Source organism: Ambystoma mexicanum, unplaced genomic scaffold (assembly GCF_040938575.1).
Source record: "Ambystoma mexicanum isolate Mex_15411 unplaced genomic scaffold, UKY_AmexF1_1 Mex_scaf20, whole genome shotgun sequence".
NCBI classification, from domain to species: Eukaryota; Metazoa; Chordata; class Amphibia; order Caudata; family Ambystomatidae; genus Ambystoma; species Ambystoma mexicanum.
The window spans coordinates 1,628,377-1,640,447 of NW_027182434.1; the positions used below are offsets into that span (position 1 = coordinate 1,628,377).

The following is a 12,071-nucleotide window of genomic DNA, read 5'->3' on the forward strand; positions in this document are numbered from 1 at the left end:
ATCCAGAAACGGTTTAACCTCCCCGTCGGGGAATTGAACCCCGGTCTCCCGCGTGACAGGCGGGGATACTGACCACTATACTAACGAGGAGACGTGAGGGCATGAAATGAACAGCTGCTGATGTCTGCACAGCATCCAGCGACCACCTAGCTGGCCTAGGGGGGTCTCATTTTCCCCCGTCAAACGGCTTGCCCGATCTAAGGCTAATTTCTTTCTTTTTATCGGCACCAGGCTTAAAACTCAGTTTAAGGCGATAGTTCCGGGCTATGTTTGACTCCAGAGTTGAATCTGTCATCCCGCATTTCCTCAGCAAATCAAGCTACCCATCTCAAGTCTCATGAGCTGAGGACGGCAAAGTCCCTGTGGGCTTAGGACAGTCAAAGAAACCCCTGGGCTGCATGCTAAGCCCCTTTTCGGCTTCACTTTCCGAATCCTGCCCTAGCTTGCGATTAGTTTTTTTCTCACTTCTTGCCCCCATCTCCCACCTTGCCTCATGGTCTCCCCTCCTCTGCGCACCTGACAGTTTGCCTGCCCTTCCACTGCCTGTCTCCAGACTTTCCAAGGAGAAAAGGCAAAGCACTAAAGCGGGCCGGGCAACGGGTCAAGTTCCGCTTTCGGCGACTAGCAGGGAGGTAGCGTGGCCGAGCGGTCTAAGGCGCTGGATTAAGGCTCCAGTCTCTTCGGAGGCGTGGGTTCAAATCCCACCGCTGCCACTTTTCCTGGCCTTGCATTTTAAAGAAGAACGTAACGTTGACCTCTTCCTTCATTAGTGCCACCTCTGTCGCAATGAGCAAGCGGATGGTATGCCACACCCTGCAGGAAAAAGGTTTCGCTTCTGACGTCTTGCTTTTCTGGACATCCAGTCTCAAGTTTCCCATCTGGAACGGCGCTCCCTGCTGCTTTGTGAAGGCTTGCTGCAAGAGCCTTCGAAACCCAGGAGCTCTTGCGTTGAGCTGTGACGCGTCCTGGGAAGACCTCCCGTTGCAGCGGAATGAGCCCCACTTCCAGGGCGTGCTGGTAGCAAATTTCCCACAGCCCACAGGGAGCAAACGATCCCAGGTGTGATGTATCACCAGGAGAGGCTGAGATGAGAGTAGGGGTTCACGCGTGTGCCCGGACCGAGGTTAATGATGGGATTAGAGCTAGGGTTAGATGCAGGGAAAGAGTGAGAGTTATAATTAGGGATAAAGCTAACAGGTGATCATTACTCGTCATGTAACATGATACAAAGGGTCAGAAGAGGAACTGATTCAGGGTTACAATTTGGACTTCGCAGACAACAGGAGCACTAAATGGTGCTGAGGGGGACTCAATAAAGTGGACCGGCCGCCTAATGTAAGCAATTGTGCACAAATATTGTACGATGACTAGCGTTGCCGGTGCTTTTTTCTTAAAGAGTCAGTTCTTGGCACCCATTCCCTACTTGACTCAGCCTAATCTTCAAGAATATTTGTCAAGAACTAAAAAAAATCCAGAAACGGTTTAACCTCCCCGTCGGGGAATTGAACCCCGGTCTCCCGCGTGACAGGCGGGGATACTGACCACTATACTAACGAGGAGACGTGAGGGCATGAAATGAACAGCTGCTGATGTCTGCACAGCATCCAGCGACCACCTAGCTGGCCTAGGGGGGTCTCATTTTCCCCCGTCAAACGGCTTGCCCGATCTAAGGCTAATTTCTTTCTTTTTATCGGCACCAGGCTTAAAACTCAGTTTAAGGCGATAGTTCCGGGCTATGTTTGACTCCAGAGTTGAATCTGTCATCCCGCATTTCCTCAGCAAATCAAGCTACCCATCTCAAGTCTCATGAGCTGAGGACGGCAAAGTCCCTGTGGGCTTAGGACAGTCAAAGAAACCCCTGGGCTGCATGCTAAGCCCCTTTTCGGCTTCACTTTCCGAATCCTGCCCTAGCTTGCGATTAGTTTTTTTCTCACTTCTTGCCCCCATCTCCCACCTTGCCTCATGGTCTCCCCTCCTCTGCGCACCTGACAGTTTGCCTGCCCTTCCACTGCCTGTCTCCAGACTTTCCAAGGAGAAAAGGCAAAGCACTAAAGCGGGCCGGGCAACGGGTCAAGTTCCGCTTTCGGCGACTAGCAGGGAGGTAGCGTGGCCGAGCGGTCTAAGGCGCTGGATTAAGGCTCCAGTCTCTTCGGAGGCGTGGGTTCAAATCCCACCGCTGCCACTTTTCCTGGCCTTGCATTTTAAAGAAGAACGTAACGTTGACCTCTTCCTTCATTAGTGCCACCTCTGTCGCAATGAGCAAGCGGATGGTATGCCACACCCTGCAGGAAAAAGGTTTCGCTTCTGACGTCTTGCTTTTCTGGACATCCAGTCTCAAGTTTCCCATCTGGAACGGCGCTCCCTGCTGCTTTGTGAAGGCTTGCTGCAAGAGCCTTCGAAACCCAGGAGCTCTTGCGTTGAGCTGTGACGCGTCCTGGGAAGACCTCCCGTTGCAGCGGAATGAGCCCCACTTCCAGGGCGTGCTGGTAGCAAATTTCCCACAGCCCACAGGGAGCAAACGATCCCAGGTGTGATGTATCACCAGGAGAGGCTGAGATGAGAGTAGGGGTTCACGCGTGTGCCCGGACCGAGGTTAATGATGGGATTAGAGCTAGGGTTAGATGCAGGGAAAGAGTGAGAGTTATAATTAGGGATAAAGCTAACAGGTGATCATTACTCGTCATGTAACATGATACAAAGGGTCAGAAGAGGAACTGATTCAGGGTTACAATTTGGACTTCGCAGACAACAGGAGCACTAAATGGTGCTGAGGGGGACTCAATAAAGTGGACCGGCCGCCTAATGTAAGCAATTGTGCACAAATATTGTACGATGACTAGCGTTGCCGGTGCTTTTTTCTTAAAGAGTCAGTTCTTGGCACCCATTCCCTACTTGACTCAGCCTAATCTTCAAGAATATTTGTCAAGAACTAAAAAAAATCCAGAAACGGTTTAACCTCCCCGTCGGGGAATTGAACCCCGGTCTCCCGCGTGACAGGCGGGGATACTGACCACTATACTAACGAGGAGACGTGAGGGCATGAAATGAACAGCTGCTGATGTCTGCACAGCATCCAGCGACCACCTAGCTGGCCTAGGGGGGTCTCATTTTCCCCCGTCAAACGGCTTGCCCGATCTAAGGCTAATTTCTTTCTTTTTATCGGCACCAGGCTTAAAACTCAGTTTAAGGCGATAGTTCCGGGCTATGTTTGACTCCAGAGTTGAATCTGTCATCCCGCATTTCCTCAGCAAATCAAGCTACCCATCTCAAGTCTCATGAGCTGAGGACGGCAAAGTCCCTGTGGGCTTAGGACAGTCAAAGAAACCCCTGGGCTGCATGCTAAGCCCCTTTTCGGCTTCACTTTCCGAATCCTGCCCTAGCTTGCGATTAGTTTTTTTCTCACTTCTTGCCCCCATCTCCCACCTTGCCTCATGGTCTCCCCTCCTCTGCGCACCTGACAGTTTGCCTGCCCTTCCACTGCCTGTCTCCAGACTTTCCAAGGAGAAAAGGCAAAGCACTAAAGCGGGCCGGGCAACGGGTCAAGTTCCGCTTTCGGCGACTAGCAGGGAGGTAGCGTGGCCGAGCGGTCTAAGGCGCTGGATTAAGGCTCCAGTCTCTTCGGAGGCGTGGGTTCAAATCCCACCGCTGCCACTTTTCCTGGCCTTGCATTTTAAAGAAGAACGTAACGTTGACCTCTTCCTTCATTAGTGCCACCTCTGTCGCAATGAGCAAGCGGATGGTATGCCACACCCTGCAGGAAAAAGGTTTCGCTTCTGACGTCTTGCTTTTCTGGACATCCAGTCTCAAGTTTCCCATCTGGAACGGCGCTCCCTGCTGCTTTGTGAAGGCTTGCTGCAAGAGCCTTCGAAACCCAGGAGCTCTTGCGTTGAGCTGTGACGCGTCCTGGGAAGACCTCCCGTTGCAGCGGAATGAGCCCCACTTCCAGGGCGTGCTGGTAGCAAATTTCCCACAGCCCACAGGGAGCAAACGATCCCAGGTGTGATGTATCACCAGGAGAGGCTGAGATGAGAGTAGGGGTTCACGCGTGTGCCCGGACCGAGGTTAATGATGGGATTAGAGCTAGGGTTAGATGCAGGGAAAGAGTGAGAGTTATAATTAGGGATAAAGCTAACAGGTGATCATTACTCGTCATGTAACATGATACAAAGGGTCAGAAGAGGAACTGATTCAGGGTTACAATTTGGACTTCGCAGACAACAGGAGCACTAAATGGTGCTGAGGGGGACTCAATAAAGTGGACCGGCCGCCTAATGTAAGCAATTGTGCACAAATATTGTACGATGACTAGCGTTGCCGGTGCTTTTTTCTTAAAGAGTCAGTTCTTGGCACCCATTCCCTACTTGACTCAGCCTAATCTTCAAGAATATTTGTCAAGAACTAAAAAAAATCCAGAAACGGTTTAACCTCCCCGTCGGGGAATTGAACCCCGGTCTCCCGCTACTGACCACTATACTAACGAGGAGACGTGAGGGCATGAAATGAACAGCTGCTGATGTCTGCACAGCATCCAGCGACCACCTAGCTGGCCTAGGGGGGTCTCATTTTCCCCCGTCAAACGGCTTGCCCGATCTAAGGCTAATTTCTTTCTTTTTATCGGCACCAGGCTTAAAACTCAGTTTAAGGCGATAGTTCCGGGCTATGTTTGACTCCAGAGTTGAATCTGTCATCCCGCATTTCCTCAGCAAATCAAGCTACCCATCTCAAGTCTCATGAGCTGAGGACGGCAAAGTCCCTGTGGGCTTAGGACAGTCAAAGAAACCCCTGGGCTGCATGCTAAGCCCCTTTTCGGCTTCACTTTCCGAATCCTGCCCTAGCTTGCGATTAGTTTTTTTCTCACTTCTTGCCCCCATCTCCCACCTTGCCTCATGGTCTCCCCTCCTCTGCGCACCTGACAGTTTGCCTGCCCTTCCACTGCCTGTCTCCAGACTTTCCAAGGAGAAAAGGCAAAGCACTAAAGCGGGCCGGGCAACGGGTCAAGTTCCGCTTTCGGCGACTAGCAGGGAGGTAGCGTGGCCGAGCGGTCTAAGGCGCTGGATTAAGGCTCCAGTCTCTTCGGAGGCGTGGGTTCAAATCCCACCGCTGCCACTTTTCCTGGCCTTGCATTTTAAAGAAGAACGTAACGTTGACCTCTTCCTTCATTAGTGCCACCTCTGTCGCAATGAGCAAGCGGATGGTATGCCACACCCTGCAGGAAAAAGGTTTCGCTTCTGACGTCTTGCTTTTCTGGACATCCAGTCTCAAGTTTCCCATCTGGAACGGCGCTCCCTGCTGCTTTGTGAAGGCTTGCTGCAAGAGCCTTCGAAACCCAGGAGCTCTTGCGTTGAGCTGTGACGCGTCCTGGGAAGACCTCCCGTTGCAGCGGAATGAGCCCCACTTCCAGGGCGTGCTGGTAGCAAATTTCCCACAGCCCACAGGGAGCAAACGATCCCAGGTGTGATGTATCACCAGGAGAGGCTGAGATGAGAGTAGGGGTTCACGCGTGTGCCCGGACCGAGGTTAATGATGGGATTAGAGCTAGGGTTAGATGCAGGGAAAGAGTGAGAGTTATAATTAGGGATAAAGCTAACAGGTGATCATTACTCGTCATGTAACATGATACAAAGGGTCAGAAGAGGAACTGATTCAGGGTTACAATTTGGACTTCGCAGACAACAGGAGCACTAAATGGTGCTGAGGGGGACTCAATAAAGTGGACCGGCCGCCTAATGTAAGCAATTGTGCACAAATATTGTACGATGACTAGCGTTGCCGGTGCTTTTTTCTTAAAGAGTCAGTTCTTGGCACCCATTCCCTACTTGACTCAGCCTAATCTTCAAGAATATTTGTCAAGAACTAAAAAAAATCCAGAAACGGTTTAACCTCCCCGTCGGGGAATTGAACCCCGGTCTCCCGCGTGACAGGCGGGGATACTGACCACTATACTAACGAGGAGACGTGAGGGCATGAAATGAACAGCTGCTGATGTCTGCACAGCATCCAGCGACCACCTAGCTGGCCTAGGGGGGTCTCATTTTCCCCCGTCAAACGGCTTGCCCGATCTAAGGCTAATTTCTTTCTTTTTATCGGCACCAGGCTTAAAACTCAGTTTAAGGCGATAGTTCCGGGCTATGTTTGACTCCAGAGTTGAATCTGTCATCCCGCATTTCCTCAGCAAATCAAGCTACCCATCTCAAGTCTCATGAGCTGAGGACGGCAAAGTCCCTGTGGGCTTAGGACAGTCAAAGAAACCCCTGGGCTGCATGCTAAGCCCCTTTTCGGCTTCACTTTCCGAATCCTGCCCTAGCTTGCGATTAGTTTTTTTCTCACTTCTTGCCCCCATCTCCCACCTTGCCTCATGGTCTCCCCTCCTCTGCGCACCTGACAGTTTGCCTGCCCTTCCACTGCCTGTCTCCAGACTTTCCAAGGAGAAAAGGCAAAGCACTAAAGCGGGCCGGGCAACGGGTCAAGTTCCGCTTTCGGCGACTAGCAGGGAGGTAGCGTGGCCGAGCGGTCTAAGGCGCTGGATTAAGGCTCCAGTCTCTTCGGAGGCGTGGGTTCAAATCCCACCGCTGCCACTTTTCCTGGCCTTGCATTTTAAAGAAGAACGTAACGTTGACCTCTTCCTTCATTAGTGCCACCTCTGTCGCAATGAGCAAGCGGATGGTATGCCACACCCTGCAGGAAAAAGGTTTCGCTTCTGACGTCTTGCTTTTCTGGACATCCAGTCTCAAGTTTCCCATCTGGAACGGCGCTCCCTGCTGCTTTGTGAAGGCTTGCTGCAAGAGCCTTCGAAACCCAGGAGCTCTTGCGTTGAGCTGTGACGCGTCCTGGGAAGACCTCCCGTTGCAGCGGAATGAGCCCCACTTCCAGGGCGTGCTGGTAGCAAATTTCCCACAGCCCACAGGGAGCAAACGATCCCAGGTGTGATGTATCACCAGGAGAGGCTGAGATGAGAGTAGGGGTTCACGCGTGTGCCCGGACCGAGGTTAATGATGGGATTAGAGCTAGGGTTAGATGCAGGGAAAGAGTGAGAGTTATAATTAGGGATAAAGCTAACAGGTGATCATTACTCGTCATGTAACATGATACAAAGGGTCAGAAGAGGAACTGATTCAGGGTTACAATTTGGACTTCGCAGACAACAGGAGCACTAAATGGTGCTGAGGGGGACTCAATAAAGTGGACCGGCCGCCTAATGTAAGCAATTGTGCACAAATATTGTACGATGACTAGCGTTGCCGGTGCTTTTTTCTTAAAGAGTCAGTTCTTGGCACCCATTCCCTACTTGACTCAGCCTAATCTTCAAGAATATTTGTCAAGAACTAAAAAAAATCCAGAAACGGTTTAACCTCCCCGTCGGGGAATTGAACCCCGGTCTCCCGCGTGACAGGCGGGGATACTGACCACTATACTAACGAGGAGACGTGAGGGCATGAAATGAACAGCTGCTGATGTCTGCACAGCATCCAGCGACCACCTAGCTGGCCTAGGGGGGTCTCATTTTCCCCCGTCAAACGGCTTGCCCGATCTAAGGCTAATTTCTTTCTTTTTATCGGCACCAGGCTTAAAACTCAGTTTAAGGCGATAGTTCCGGGCTATGTTTGACTCCAGAGTTGAATCTGTCATCCCGCATTTCCTCAGCAAATCAAGCTACCCATCTCAAGTCTCATGAGCTGAGGACGGCAAAGTCCCTGTGGGCTTAGGACAGTCAAAGAAACCCCTGGGCTGCATGCTAAGCCCCTTTTCGGCTTCACTTTCCGAATCCTGCCCTAGCTTGCGATTAGTTTTTTTCTCACTTCTTGCCCCCATCTCCCACCTTGCCTCATGGTCTCCCCTCCTCTGCGCACCTGACAGTTTGCCTGCCCTTCCACTGCCTGTCTCCAGACTTTCCAAGGAGAAAAGGCAAAGCACTAAAGCGGGCCGGGCAACGGGTCAAGTTCCGCTTTCGGCGACTAGCAGGGAGGTAGCGTGGCCGAGCGGTCTAAGGCGCTGGATTAAGGCTCCAGTCTCTTCGGAGGCGTGGGTTCAAATCCCACCGCTGCCACTTTTCCTGGCCTTGCATTTTAAAGAAGAACGTAACGTTGACCTCTTCCTTCATTAGTGCCACCTCTGTCGCAATGAGCAAGCGGATGGTATGCCACACCCTGCAGGAAAAAGGTTTCGCTTCTGACGTCTTGCTTTTCTGGACATCCAGTCTCAAGTTTCCCATCTGGAACGGCGCTCCCTGCTGCTTTGTGAAGGCTTGCTGCAAGAGCCTTCGAAACCCAGGAGCTCTTGCGTTGAGCTGTGACGCGTCCTGGGAAGACCTCCCGTTGCAGCGGAATGAGCCCCACTTCCAGGGCGTGCTGGTAGCAAATTTCCCACAGCCCACAGGGAGCAAACGATCCCAGGTGTGATGTATCACCAGGAGAGGCTGAGATGAGAGTAGGGGTTCACGCGTGTGCCCGGACCGAGGTTAATGATGGGATTAGAGCTAGGGTTAGATGCAGGGAAAGAGTGAGAGTTATAATTAGGGATAAAGCTAACAGGTGATCATTACTCGTCATGTAACATGATACAAAGGGTCAGAAGAGGAACTGATTCAGGGTTACAATTTGGACTTCGCAGACAACAGGAGCACTAAATGGTGCTGAGGGGGACTCAATAAAGTGGACCGGCCGCCTAATGTAAGCAATTGTGCACAAATATTGTACGATGACTAGCGTTGCCGGTGCTTTTTTCTTAAAGAGTCAGTTCTTGGCACCCATTCCCTACTTGACTCAGCCTAATCTTCAAGAATATTTGTCAAGAACTAAAAAAAATCCAGAAACGGTTTAACCTCCCCGTCGGGGAATTGAACCCCGGTCTCCCGCTACTGACCACTATACTAACGAGGAGACGTGAGGGCATGAAATGAACAGCTGCTGATGTCTGCACAGCATCCAGCGACCACCTAGCTGGCCTAGGGGGGTCTCATTTTCCCCCGTCAAACGGCTTGCCCGATCTAAGGCTAATTTCTTTCTTTTTATCGGCACCAGGCTTAAAACTCAGTTTAAGGCGATAGTTCCGGGCTATGTTTGACTCCAGAGTTGAATCTGTCATCCCGCATTTCCTCAGCAAATCAAGCTACCCATCTCAAGTCTCATGAGCTGAGGACGGCAAAGTCCCTGTGGGCTTAGGACAGTCAAAGAAACCCCTGGGCTGCATGCTAAGCCCCTTTTCGGCTTCACTTTCCGAATCCTGCCCTAGCTTGCGATTAGTTTTTTTCTCACTTCTTGCCCCCATCTCCCACCTTGCCTCATGGTCTCCCCTCCTCTGCGCACCTGACAGTTTGCCTGCCCTTCCACTGCCTGTCTCCAGACTTTCCAAGGAGAAAAGGCAAAGCACTAAAGCGGGCCGGGCAACGGGTCAAGTTCCGCTTTCGGCGACTAGCAGGGAGGTAGCGTGGCCGAGCGGTCTAAGGCGCTGGATTAAGGCTCCAGTCTCTTCGGAGGCGTGGGTTCAAATCCCACCGCTGCCACTTTTCCTGGCCTTGCATTTTAAAGAAGAACGTAACGTTGACCTCTTCCTTCATTAGTGCCACCTCTGTCGCAATGAGCAAGCGGATGGTATGCCACACCCTGCAGGAAAAAGGTTTCGCTTCTGACGTCTTGCTTTTCTGGACATCCAGTCTCAAGTTTCCCATCTGGAACGGCGCTCCCTGCTGCTTTGTGAAGGCTTGCTGCAAGAGCCTTCGAAACCCAGGAGCTCTTGCGTTGAGCTGTGACGCGTCCTGGGAAGACCTCCCGTTGCAGCGGAATGAGCCCCACTTCCAGGGCGTGCTGGTAGCAAATTTCCCACAGCCCACAGGGAGCAAACGATCCCAGGTGTGATGTATCACCAGGAGAGGCTGAGATGAGAGTAGGGGTTCACGCGTGTGCCCGGACCGAGGTTAATGATGGGATTAGAGCTAGGGTTAGATGCAGGGAAAGAGTGAGAGTTATAATTAGGGATAAAGCTAACAGGTGATCATTACTCGTCATGTAACATGATACAAAGGGTCAGAAGAGGAACTGATTCAGGGTTACAATTTGGACTTCGCAGACAACAGGAGCACTAAATGGTGCTGAGGGGGACTCAATAAAGTGGACCGGCCGCCTAATGTAAGCAATTGTGCACAAATATTGTACGATGACTAGCGTTGCCGGTGCTTTTTTCTTAAAGAGTCAGTTCTTGGCACCCATTCCCTACTTGACTCAGCCTAATCTTCAAGAATATTTGTCAAGAACTAAAAAAAATCCAGAAACGGTTTAACCTCCCCGTCGGGGAATTGAACCCCGGTCTCCCGCGTGACAGGCGGGGATACTGACCACTATACTAACGAGGAGACGTGAGGGCATGAAATGAACAGCTGCTGATGTCTGCACAGCATCCAGCGACCACCTAGCTGGCCTAGGGGGGTCTCATTTTCCCCCGTCAAACGGCTTGCCCGATCTAAGGCTAATTTCTTTCTTTTTATCGGCACCAGGCTTAAAACTCAGTTTAAGGCGATAGTTCCGGGCTATGTTTGACTCCAGAGTTGAATCTGTCATCCCGCATTTCCTCAGCAAATCAAGCTACCCATCTCAAGTCTCATGAGCTGAGGACGGCAAAGTCCCTGTGGGCTTAGGACAGTCAAAGAAACCCCTGGGCTGCATGCTAAGCCCCTTTTCGGCTTCACTTTCCGAATCCTGCCCTAGCTTGCGATTAGTTTTTTTCTCACTTCTTGCCCCCATCTCCCACCTTGCCTCATGGTCTCCCCTCCTCTGCGCACCTGACAGTTTGCCTGCCCTTCCACTGCCTGTCTCCAGACTTTCCAAGGAGAAAAGGCAAAGCACTAAAGCGGGCCGGGCAACGGGTCAAGTTCCGCTTTCGGCGACTAGCAGGGAGGTAGCGTGGCCGAGCGGTCTAAGGCGCTGGATTAAGGCTCCAGTCTCTTCGGAGGCGTGGGTTCAAATCCCACCGCTGCCACTTTTCCTGGCCTTGCATTTTAAAGAAGAACGTAACGTTGACCTCTTCCTTCATTAGTGCCACCTCTGTCGCAATGAGCAAGCGGATGGTATGCCACACCCTGCAGGAAAAAGGTTTCGCTTCTGACGTCTTGCTTTTCTGGACATCCAGTCTCAAGTTTCCCATCTGGAACGGCGCTCCCTGCTGCTTTGTGAAGGCTTGCTGCAAGAGCCTTCGAAACCCAGGAGCTCTTGCGTTGAGCTGTGACGCGTCCTGGGAAGACCTCCCGTTGCAGCGGAATGAGCCCCACTTCCAGGGCGTGCTGGTAGCAAATTTCCCACAGCCCACAGGGAGCAAACGATCCCAGGTGTGATGTATCACCAGGAGAGGCTGAGATGAGAGTAGGGGTTCACGCGTGTGCCCGGACCGAGGTTAATGATGGGATTAGAGCTAGGGTTAGATGCAGGGAAAGAGTGAGAGTTATAATTAGGGATAAAGCTAACAGGTGATCATTACTCGTCATGTAACATGATACAAAGGGTCAGAAGAGGAACTGATTCAGGGTTACAATTTGGACTTCGCAGACAACAGGAGCACTAAATGGTGCTGAGGGGGACTCAATAAAGTGGACCGGCCGCCTAATGTAAGCAATTGTGCACAAATATTGTACGATGACTAGCGTTGCCGGTGCTTTTTTCTTAAAGAGTCAGTTCTTGGCACCCATTCCCTACTTGACTCAGCCTAATCTTCAAGAATATTTGTCAAGAACTAAAAAAAATCCAGAAACGGTTTAACCTCCCCGTCGGGGAATTGAACCCCGGTCTCCCGCGTGACAGGCGGGGATACTGACCACTATACTAACGAGGAGACGTGAGGGCATGAAATGAACAGCTGCTGATGTCTGCACAGCATCCAGCGACCACCTAGCTGGCCTAGGGGGGTCTCATTTTCCCCCGTCAAACGGCTTGCCCGATCTAAGGCTAATTTCTTTCTTTTTATCGGCACCAGGCTTAAAACTCAGTTTAAGGCGATAGTTCCGGGCTATGTTTGACTCCAGAGTTGAATCTGTCATCCCGCATTTCCTCAGCAAATCAAGCTACCCATCTCAAGTCTCATGAGCTGAG

The 12,071-nt window shown here is 51.6% G+C and overlaps 15 non-coding genes across 15 annotated transcripts; 8 read left to right on the forward strand and 7 right to left on the reverse strand.

Moving 5' to 3' along the window:
- Positions 1–18: 18 nt before the first annotated feature.
- TRNAD-GUC (transfer RNA aspartic acid (anticodon GUC)) lies at positions 19–90 on the reverse strand. Its single transcript has one exon. It is a non-coding gene; the product is annotated as a tRNA-Asp (tRNA).
- A 541-nt stretch (positions 91–631) lies between these two features.
- TRNAL-AAG (transfer RNA leucine (anticodon AAG)) lies at positions 632–713 on the forward strand. The gene has a single exon. It is a non-coding gene; the product is annotated as a tRNA-Leu (tRNA).
- A 774-nt stretch (positions 714–1,487) lies between these two features.
- Positions 1,488–1,559, reverse strand: TRNAD-GUC (transfer RNA aspartic acid (anticodon GUC)). Its single transcript has one exon. It is a non-coding gene; the product is annotated as a tRNA-Asp (tRNA).
- Positions 1,560–2,100: 541 nt separating this feature from the next.
- On the forward strand, positions 2,101–2,182 carry TRNAL-AAG (transfer RNA leucine (anticodon AAG)). The gene has a single exon. It is a non-coding gene; the product is annotated as a tRNA-Leu (tRNA).
- A 774-nt stretch (positions 2,183–2,956) lies between these two features.
- TRNAD-GUC (transfer RNA aspartic acid (anticodon GUC)) lies at positions 2,957–3,028 on the reverse strand. Its single transcript has one exon. It is a non-coding gene; the product is annotated as a tRNA-Asp (tRNA).
- Positions 3,029–3,569: 541 nt separating this feature from the next.
- On the forward strand, positions 3,570–3,651 carry TRNAL-AAG (transfer RNA leucine (anticodon AAG)). Its single transcript has one exon. It is a non-coding gene; the product is annotated as a tRNA-Leu (tRNA).
- Positions 3,652–5,024: 1,373 nt separating this feature from the next.
- Positions 5,025–5,106, forward strand: TRNAL-AAG (transfer RNA leucine (anticodon AAG)). Its single transcript has one exon. It is a non-coding gene; the product is annotated as a tRNA-Leu (tRNA).
- A 774-nt stretch (positions 5,107–5,880) lies between these two features.
- Positions 5,881–5,952, reverse strand: TRNAD-GUC (transfer RNA aspartic acid (anticodon GUC)). Its single transcript has one exon. It is a non-coding gene; the product is annotated as a tRNA-Asp (tRNA).
- A 541-nt stretch (positions 5,953–6,493) lies between these two features.
- Positions 6,494–6,575, forward strand: TRNAL-AAG (transfer RNA leucine (anticodon AAG)). The gene has a single exon. It is a non-coding gene; the product is annotated as a tRNA-Leu (tRNA).
- A 774-nt stretch (positions 6,576–7,349) lies between these two features.
- Positions 7,350–7,421, reverse strand: TRNAD-GUC (transfer RNA aspartic acid (anticodon GUC)). The gene has a single exon. It is a non-coding gene; the product is annotated as a tRNA-Asp (tRNA).
- A 541-nt stretch (positions 7,422–7,962) lies between these two features.
- On the forward strand, positions 7,963–8,044 carry TRNAL-AAG (transfer RNA leucine (anticodon AAG)). The gene has a single exon. It is a non-coding gene; the product is annotated as a tRNA-Leu (tRNA).
- Positions 8,045–9,417: 1,373 nt separating this feature from the next.
- On the forward strand, positions 9,418–9,499 carry TRNAL-AAG (transfer RNA leucine (anticodon AAG)). The gene has a single exon. It is a non-coding gene; the product is annotated as a tRNA-Leu (tRNA).
- A 774-nt stretch (positions 9,500–10,273) lies between these two features.
- Positions 10,274–10,345, reverse strand: TRNAD-GUC (transfer RNA aspartic acid (anticodon GUC)). The gene has a single exon. It is a non-coding gene; the product is annotated as a tRNA-Asp (tRNA).
- Positions 10,346–10,886: 541 nt separating this feature from the next.
- Positions 10,887–10,968, forward strand: TRNAL-AAG (transfer RNA leucine (anticodon AAG)). Its single transcript has one exon. It is a non-coding gene; the product is annotated as a tRNA-Leu (tRNA).
- A 774-nt stretch (positions 10,969–11,742) lies between these two features.
- Positions 11,743–11,814, reverse strand: TRNAD-GUC (transfer RNA aspartic acid (anticodon GUC)). Its single transcript has one exon. It is a non-coding gene; the product is annotated as a tRNA-Asp (tRNA).
- Between the last annotated feature and the right edge of the window lie 257 nt (positions 11,815–12,071).